At 36.6% G+C, this 10,548-nt stretch overlaps 1 pseudogene; it reads right to left on the bottom strand.

Moving 5' to 3' along the window:
• Positions 1-6,458: 6,458 nt before the first annotated feature.
• On the bottom strand, positions 6,459-9,329 carry LOC118575276 (annotated as a pseudogene).
• Positions 9,330-10,548: the final 1,219 nt, after the last annotated feature.

Genomic DNA, 10,548 nt, shown 5'->3' with positions numbered 1-10,548 from the left:
ATTCTGGTACTAGACTTCCATTTCCAAATATGAAGAAACGTTTTACAACCAAAAACTTTTTGCAGGAATCTCTGCAGTTTTCATTCCCAGGCCAAAGACATTTTTAGTTACACTAATATTTTAACTGGACTAATTTTGCTGCTAGTTCAGGTTTTTCTGTGTTATTCATTTTCCAATGGGTCTCAGTTGTGGATGCCTGTCTGTGATTCTTGTACTGGTTCTGAGGTCTGCAATTCTTAGCTTCTTAGCAGCTTCTGGAGCTTTTGAAAGACTTCCTGCTTTTCAGTCTACTGTGTTCACAGATCTAGTGTGCCATGAACAAAGAAATACTGTAACAGAAAATTATCCCACCAGGTTAAGACCAGCATCACATGTCTCTCTTTGAAAAGGAATACCAGTATTTCAGAAACAGAGCTCTTTGCCCAGATGCCTTATCCTGTATGGGTCCTCATTCTGCTATTACCTGGTTTCCATGTTGGAAGTGTGGACAGTTTCCTTCAGTCATTACACTGTCTTTCTGTTTTCCTGTTTATATGGGTCATGACACCTCTTTCTGGATTTCAGTGTCTGCCCTTCATGCACAGCAAGAATGAACTCTCTCCTTTGTTACTCTGACACTTTCTACTCATCTTGAACCATGGAAATACTGTCTACACATCCATCTTACCCTGAGCTCTTGATTTCTATTCATATTCTTAAGACAACTAAGAAGAGCAACATTATTACCCATTGTCTTTAGGCTGCTGATCTACAAATTCCTTTTTACATTTTGATCAAAGTCACAATTATTTAATTTCAAATGAAACAAGTTTTATATTATTGTAAAAAGAGTGATTCAAAGTTAACTAACACAAAAAGATGTTTCTATTTGGAGAAGATGGTGATTACACAGAGACAGAAAATTGGCCAAGATACATGAAATAAGAGTGGATACTTTTCAGCTCTTTGGAACATCATATCTCCTCTCACCAGCCTCATGTGTTATTGTAAAGGAGTAGAAAGATTGTAAGTAAGAACCATGCTTCATATTACTACTAGAAAACAATTCCTCATCCCACAACAAGGCAGTTGAGTATATGAACTCACATTAAGTGTGACAACATGCACAAACCCAGTGCAAGCACACCAGAAGTCCCAAATTCCTTCAATTGAGATTGGAGGGTAGCTATGAAGACATACCACTAGCTGAGGAAGATCTGGCATTTGACACATCCATGAGAGAAGAAGTATGTTTTTTTTTTCAAGAGTTATACTCTGGGCTAGTCAACTATGCTCCAATGGAATACAATCAAATAATCTTTAAGAATAGGACTCATTTTCCTTGATGGTAGAAAAAGTATGGCAGAAATTTCTTGGGCTACAGATAGGTGTTAGATCTAATGTAACTGGAGGAAGAGGAAGAAAATCCACTGATCACAGTTCTCTAAGAACTAATAGAGAGGCATAATCAATTTCTTAATCTTCGTTCAAACCCAGTGACTTAAACTTGTAGTCAGTTTGTGACAAAGCTCTGGAATTGGAAAGAGAGGAATACTACCAATACCACTAAACAGAACACTTACGCTGTGCACAGTGAAAATATGTAGGTTCCCCTCACTTTAAAACAGCACCCGTAGAAGACTCCAAATAAGAATATGGCGGTTCCTTGGCTATGCATTTGATTGAAAATGCTGGTCAACAGCCACACTAGTGGCAGCCCATGAACTGTGGACTGGTGGCTGTGGAGCCCCCATGGGACTGGACTATGCCCTCTAGATACGGAAGATGGTTGTTTGGCTCAAACTGTTTTGGGGGCACACAGGCAGAGGGATCGGGATCTGTCCCTGGTCTATGGGCAGGCTTCTGGAACCTGGTGCCTGAGGTGTGACACCTTGCACAGTCTTGGTGCAGTGGGAAGGGGCTTGGACCTGTGTAGGCTCAGTGTGCTGGGCTCTGCTGATCCCAATGGGAGACATTGATTTGGGGGATATGGGGATGCAGGTTGGTTTGGGAAAGAGGGCAGGGTAGGAGGAGGGAGGAGGAAGGAGGGGGATCTATGGATAGTATGTATATTGAGTAGAAAATTTCTTAAAAAAGAAAAATGAAATAATAGCTGGTCAAATGAATCCCTGATATAAACTGATAAAATACAGACTTATCACCATGGGTTATCATAAAGAGACTGTTGTGGCTATTACCCAAGATAGTGCAATACAGTTTAAGAGAGTTATAGGATTGGCAGCATTTAAAAAATGGTTCTGGGGTTGGGGATTTAGCTCAGGGGTAGAGCGCTTGCCTAGGAAGCGCAAGGCCCTGGGTTCGATCCTCAGCTCAAAAAAAAAAAAATGGTTCTGTGTTACAGGAAGTAAAAAGAGTTGTAAATATGAGTATCCCATGGCAGTTTCCATCAAGATTTCAAAATTTAGTGACAATGGTCTAAAGGAAGTCCAGAGTCCTGTAAGGAGGGAAGGCCTAAGACCATATAGAATCTGGAATGCCTTTTGCTAAGGAAGGTTATATGCCTACTGTGGAACTGAACCCACACAGAGGTAATGTGTGTTATAGTTCGCAGACCTGATGCTACGGGATGTCACAGCATGGCCCAGATTATCTCTATATACACTTAGATATTAGGTGTGGGTCTGAAATTTGGAATATTTTAGTGATGACTGCTGTTCCTTCTCCAATTCATTCTTTTGTGATACAGAGTTCTGGTAGCAGGTGGAGACCTTTGAAGAGGGAAATGTAGGATTTCAAAGTGTTTGAGCCTAGATAGTGAAAGTAGGTCATTATTCACAGACTTTTGAAGGTTGTACCTACCTCAAGCTCTGTCCTTCAGTCTCAGATTCCTTGTCCTCTACTATGAAATGATGAGACACCCAAATCTCACCACCTGCAGCTCACCTGAATCCTGCTCTGTCTTTCATTTAATAATGATGATATCTCTTAAACACCAGGAAGTAAAATAATCTTATCTTCCATTCCATTTTCATTTCAGGTCAATTTTTCTTAGGGAAGTGAGAATTAACTAAAAAATAATGAATAATCATTTGTTTATAAGTCAATACAGTCCTTGTTCATGTGAACTGATATATGTTGGATTCTGTTAGAATATTGGAATACTTGACCTGGAGAGCCGCTTACTAAAGAAGTACCTTAGCTTAAAATCTAGGGTGTGAGAGTGTCAATATCTTTCTAATAGCTGTTGTCTCTCACCACAATATTAGTACTTGGTACTATAAGAATAAATTTGACCATTGCTTATTTCAATACATTTTTTACTTGAGCCACATGTTATCATTAGGGAGATAATCTGTCTAGGTTTATTTTCTAGGACAAGATATTTATTACATTTTACATTTTTAAAGAAAGAGAATGAGCTCATTTTAAAGACAATTTCCACTTGTCTTATGGTCAATGTTTCACTACTTCAGATGCTTTAAGAAGCAAATTCCAACTTCTTCAGTTAATCACTGCAGAAAGTTGCTCAGGAAATGAAAGGGAGAATGAGTTATCCTCCATAAGATCCCACAGGGCACACAGACCACACTGAGGATTAAGTAGGCACCATGCCCTGCAGTAGATGGAAACACAAAGTGAACTCAATGGAGATTTATGTCTTTTTCTATTTGTATGTTTGTTTACTAGACTGTATTGGTTTTATTTACATATGTAGTTATTTATCATACATGTCTGTGTGCTTAACAGAGAAGGAAAAAGAAAGGGTGTGTTTTTGGGCGGGTAGAAAGATGGGGAAAATCTGAGAGGAGTGGAATAAGGAAAGCCATGATAAAAATACAGTATATGGCTGGGCGGTGGTGACTCAGGCCTTTAATCCTTGCACTTGGGAGGCATAGGCAGGTGGATCTTTTTGAGTTTGAAGCCAGCCTGGTCTCCAAAATGAGTTCCAGGAAAGGCGCAAAGCTACACAGAGAAACGTTGTCTCGAAAAACAAAACAAAACAAAAACACAAAAACCCCATATATACAGTACATGAAAAAAATCTATTTCCAATAAATAAGAAAATTTAAAAAATTGAAATCATGATACCTTGTAAGTTTTGGGGACTCATAATTATCTGTTTTTTCATAATTTAGCTTACTCATCATTTGCTTAGATATTATGGTTTCCAATTATATTTTTCTGTCTTTTCTATTTTTCCTCTTCATTGATGGAAAATATCTTTTTTAAATGCATGATATATTCTAATTTCAGTTTCCCTATTCTCTTTTTCTCAAGCTCAGATCAAACACCATTCTATCTCTCATTAGAAAACAGTCTGCTATCTATGGAGTAATTATAAAATATAATATAATACAGTAGCATATAAACAAAATCTAATATATCTTAATAGTAGAAAACTACAACACAAGAGGAAAATTGTCTAAGAAAGCATATAAGAAAGAGGTATAAACATAGAGACACACTTGTTCACACTCTCTGGAACCTTATAAAACCACTTATCTTGAAGCCACAATAAATACAAAAATCCAAAATATAAAATAAAAGAGAAAAATTGCAAAGCCCAGACAGGACTGATACAAGGAAGCTCCAAAGACATGACTGAGTTTGTTTTCTCTTGGCAATCTACTGCTAGCTCTGCAGTCTATACTTAAAAGAATATTTTGTTGCCTTTGTGAGACTTTCAGAGTAAACTAGACTTTAATTTACAATTTCATAGGAAGTGGGAATATCTACTGAGTAAGAAAAGAAGGAATGTGAACACTCTAGTTTTAGCTCTAGGGTCCAAATTATTTAGGACCAGTGCAGGCCTTGTGTATGCTGTCTCAGTCTCTGTGAGCGCATATGTGCATCTATCTCATTGATGTACATGGTCTTGTTCTCTTGCTGTACTCTATCCCTTCAGCCTCCAACAACCTTTCTGTCTCATCTGCAATAGGGTTCCCTGAGCCATGAGGGGAGGGAATAGATGGAGGCACACAATTTAGGGCAGAGAATTCCAAGATCTAATATTCTCAGCATAATGTCTGGCTATTGGTTTCTATATTGACTCTCATCTGTGGCTTGATGAAGCTTCTTTGACAAGAGTTGAAGAAGGCCCTGATATAATCCAGAATGTCATTATGAGTCATTGCTATGTTATTTACTGGAACGATATTATTTGGTTTTCTCTAGACCCTTGAGCTATCTATCTTTAGGGGCTTTGAAACATGAAAATAGTGTCAGGTATGGTTTCCATTTCATGGATTCGTCCAAAGTCAAATCTGATGTTTTTGGTGACTCCTCCAAGATCTATGCCACTGTTGCTGTTTCTTGTATTGCAGGCTGTACACCTGTGTGTGAACATATGTTTGTGTGTGTGACTGTGTCTATATTTCCATGTATTCTACATACTTTACTTTGTGTTGATAATCTTTGTACATCCTGTTAATGTTGGGTTTTTCCTGTTTGTTCTCTGAATAGAGAGAACATATTTTTAAAAGTGAGCAAGGTGAATCTATTCTCAAAGATAGAATGTGGCTGGTTTTAAATTTAATTAATATTGTAGATAGAATTAACACTCTTATTTATTCTTTAAATTTTATAGCCTGTGATATAAAAAACCTGATTACAATGAATGAGAAGATACAAGGCATACAGCACGTAAGGTCTTAAACGTTTATGCAAATGTATATTATACAAGAAATAAAATGTGTCAGAATTATACATGTCATATGAAGTGTTGATAAAATATGAGGAAACAATTGTTCATAAATATGCAGGAGTTACCTAGTACACATTTTCAGTTGAAATAATACAGAGCAATTTATCAAAAGTGAATAAATATAAATGACTGAGTACACAAAACATTTGGACATCTACAATCAATGATAGCCATGAGCACAGGTTCTATATACGTGGTTACAGCAGGGATTTTCACATTCCTCACAGATTTAACAGTACCATCAGGAAACTCACTGGGGAAATGTCTGATCAACTGTTATCTGATTTGAGTTATAATTAAGTGATAAACTGGTCTTTATTATAGTCCAGTATTTATCTCATTATGGAATTAATTAGCAGAGTAATATCTTTCTGTGTAAATCGTATTCATTTTTTAAAAAATGTGCCTTTTTTCATAACAAAAACAGACATGAAATGGAAACACAAATCCTGAAAACATACCAAGGGCATCAAGACACATGGATACATATAAAAAGGTTTGGTGCTAAAAAGGCAAAAGTTATGCAATGTTGAAAAGGCGAAGAATGCATAAACGTCCCATTCATCTTTTCTTTAATATTAATTGAGATATATAATGAATTTTATTGAAATAGGCTTTCTAGTTTAGAGAAATATGTAAAAAATGTTAGAAGAGTAGAGAATAAAGATGGATTTCAATATTAAATGAAAGCAATCAATATAAAATTTTAAATTGCTCTATGATCTCTGAAAATTGGATTCATGCTAAACAGACTTGAAGACTTGTATATAATTAAGAAAAACATGGACTAAACTGTAAGATCCACTTTTCTTCCTCAATGTGCTCTGTTCCTGACATGGTGAAGCACATTACTATGTGGTCTGAACAAAATAATAAAGCACTTGGGGAGAAATATGCAACCTAGGAGGCCTGCACTGGAAGACAAGATGGAGAAGACTTCCATGGCCACCATGAGTTTCCCCTTGGTGCTGTGGTAGACAGGGAGGAAGGTGACCCACACACTGAAGAACACCAACATGCTGAAAGTGATGAACTTGGCTTCATTGAATGTGTCAGGCAGGTTCCTGGACAGGTAAGCCACAGTGTAGCTCCCAAGTGCCATGCAGCAGAGGTAGGCCAGGACAGAATGGAAGGCAATAGTGGAGCCCTTGTTGCATAGAATAATTATGTGACCATGTTCAGAGTAAGCATCTGAGTCAATAAATGGAGGAGAGGTGCTCATCCAAATTCCACAGAGCACAAGTTGGATAAGGGTGCAGACAGGAATAATAAGGTTAGTAGCTCTTGACATCATCATCCACCTTATCAATCTCCCTGGCAATGTGATCTTGAAAGCCAGAACCACAGTAACAGTTTTGGCCAAGACTGAGGAGAGAGCCACAGTGAACAGAACTGCAAATGTGCTCTGCTGCAGGATACAGGTGGCTGTGTTGGGATGGCCAATGAAGAGCAATGGACAGAGAAAACAGAAGATCAAAGTGATGAGCAGGATGAAAGAGAGAGCCTGATTGTTGGCCTTGACAATGGGAGTGTGGTGATACTTCACAAAGACCCCAAGAACACCAGCTGTTAGTGCAGAGAAGCCCAAAGCCAAGTAAGTGAGTGCCATCCCCAAAGGGTTCTTCATAGGCCAGAAAAGTCACTGCTTTCTGGAGGCAGTGGTTCTGCTCTGTGTTTGCATAATGACTTTCTGGACACTTCACACAATGATTCCATATCTACTCAGGAATTAAAGTTATTGTGAGTCTCTACTCAGGTTCCAGCTTTATCTCAAGCCTCTTCCCAGCACTAGCTCTCTGGCATTTGCCCACATTTCCTTTGTTGTTTCAGACTAAAGTATATCTGTTTCTCAATAGTAATAATTAAGAAATACTCTCTAATCAATCAGTTCAATTCAATACTGCCCATCTTCTTTGTTGAATATGAAGTTAACAAGTCTATCTTGCTCATTGCCATATGTAAATATATTATCAGTTAAGTGATGATTAATATTTTAAATTTTTATTGACATAAATTATTGAATTAAGTTATATAAACCTGATTTCATCATAGAATCACCTCCTTCTGAATTCCCTTGTGTGACTTTCTCATGTTAGTTAACTAATTAAGTTAGTTAATTCTTTACATACCCTGAACATTTCTTCCTTTAGCTTTGTTCTCATACTCAGTATCAAAAATTAATCTATTTCCATAGAATTTATTGAATTTTCCAGTGTGTTTATTCTCTGATAGTGCTTGTGAGAATGATGATTATTAGGTTCTTGAAAGATGGAAAAACTCCCTTTATGAAAATGTTTAATCATTCCCAGGGAGTTTTATATCTATTAAACAGATAGATATAAAATTCTTGTTTTAGTCTTAGTTGGTAATGGAATAATTTTGTGATGCTTCATTTTTTCTAATTTGTGAATTTCATCTTGAATTAAAAAGATATAAGTATCAATGAACTTATTGCATATTTTCAGTAAAATAATTCTATTTCATACTTTAATTTAAAATATTTGATATTTTCTCAAAGTGAAATTTGCAATTTAATTGTTGTTAAAAATTCTAATTATAAGCCTATTGACTTCATCATTTTGCTACTGTGTACAGAACCTTTTATTCTATTATCAGTATTTTGTTTATTTTTTCTAGATGGGCCTCCTGCTGTGCTCACACCTCAAGCTCTATGACTCTACTTATTTTGTGTGTTTACTTCTAATTTGTTTCCTAACAGAGAGAGAATGCTTCTTATACACAACCCCATGTATTCTTTATGCACAGGGTACATAAGTCATGATAAGTATTTTACAAATATGTAAGTATGGTTGTTTTCAATACAGATACACTTCATTTTATAGGATTTGAGGTAGAGGATTCACTGTTTTGAAATATTTAGCAATGATCTGTTACTCTTAAGGAGGACCTGGTTTCAGTTGTAAGCACCCACATGGTGATCAGTGCTATCCATGCCTCCATCACCAGGATATCTGAATCCCAACTTTGATGTGCACTAAGCAAGTACATGGTACACTTACATGCATACAGGCAATACTCAAAGATAAAACAAAATGAATGAAAATCTAAAATAAAACATTTAAAAATGTCCACAGTTAAATCAAATTTGACCTTTCTGATAATCTCGGATAAGCATAGAACTAAGACTGAAATTATGCATATAAGGATCAAACCATTAAATGTGTGTTCACTATAAACTAAGTATGCTTTGAAATGCATGAAAGTCAGGAATTTACAGTGTGTGTGTGTGTGTGTGTGTGTGTGTGTGTGTGTGTGTGTGTGTGTGTGTGTGTGATGCCATGGTGAATCAGGCAGAACTCTATTCTGAGTAAAGCTGTTCTCTGAAAGTAACAATGGCTATAATGCATCAACAAATAAGCCAAGTATTAATTTGAATGGCTGGAGCACCATTTAAACTGGTGACAAAATGAACCAAAACACTTTTACTTCTAACTGAAAGAATCACAGGACTTATCACTACTGTTCTTCACAGAACTTGTTCATCTGCTTACACCTTTCAGAACACTGCAGAGAGGTGGGAAATACCCAGACACTGCACTTACCTGTCTCATTGGAAATCTCATTATCTGGACAAGGAGTGCAATCATAGCAGCAGACAGGCTTGCCCTCCTGGGGGATTTTCTGAATCCAGGAACACAGCTCTCACTGCACACAGAGCGAGGAGCTGAGAAATATACAAAAGAAAATACTCAGGAATTATAGTTTTAAAACGATAAAATATTTTTTTAAATATTGAATGAGATGGTAATTTTTATATATTTTTAGCAGATTCTTGTTTTGATGTACTACTTCTTTCTAATTTCAATATATTATACCATGAAGATCAATGTGTTTAAACAATGATGCAACTACAATAGAAATCTGAACAATTGGGAAAATATAACAAGAAGGGCAAAATCAGAAGTTTGGTCACTGAGTCTTGTCTAAATGGGCTGCTGTAATGGCATGTGGATACTAGTGTGTACTTCCTGACAGCTGCAGTGAGCAGCTTTTTTCCCCAATGGTCTGCTTAATTTACACTAGTCAACATGACAGGTTTAGAATATCACTATAAAATAGTCTTTGTGAATCTCTGTGAGCAATGACCCACATTAGGGTAATTGAAGCAAGAGACCTATTCCACAATCAGGTATCACTATTTCATTGGCTGTTGTTAAAGACTGAATTGAAAACAGAAAGATGTGAAGAGCAGTGTTCACATCTATCTTCTTCCTGACTGAAGATACAACAGGACTCACTTTCTCAGACTCTTGCCAACATGATTGCCTGAATCATTATGAACTGCTCATGACAAATGTAACCCTATAAAGTCATTGTTATTATGTTATGCTAACTTGGTTTTTTGATTGCTTGACAAATTGCTTTCTCTTTTTTTTTCAGAAAGACATGTGTGTAAACCATGCACATGTGCCTTCCATACTATTTTGCATTACCACGTGTCTGAAATCAAATGACCATGCATGATATTTTTAATCTGGCAGTCAAATTACTCATTTGTCAGGTCATTTCAGGACAAGAATGAAATCTTAATGAATAGACACTGTATTTATTACTGGAAATAAGTGCCACAGAAAAAAGTATAGAAAAATAAACAATCACATTACTCAGAATAATGCAATAAAACGTCCTCATATGACAGTCATTTTGTGCACACAGTTGGGCATTCTGTAAGAAACCAACTCTCATTACATTCACAAACAAATGTTTATTGACATAGAGATCAAAGCAATGAGATAAGATCCAGCCACCTCTGCAAATCCTGTAGCCCACTTAGCATATGGTCAGACAAGAAGAGTTCTTGGCCCTGTGGAGCTTGGGAGAAATTTCCAACTTTCATCTTTTGTCTGAGACCATCTGGAAAATTCCAGAGGTTGAAATATCAT

Source organism: Onychomys torridus, unplaced genomic scaffold (genome assembly GCF_903995425.1).
Source record: "Onychomys torridus unplaced genomic scaffold, mOncTor1.1, whole genome shotgun sequence".
Taxonomy (NCBI): Eukaryota; Metazoa; Chordata; class Mammalia; order Rodentia; family Cricetidae; genus Onychomys; species Onychomys torridus.
This window is presented reverse-complemented; position numbering and strand designations above follow the sequence as displayed.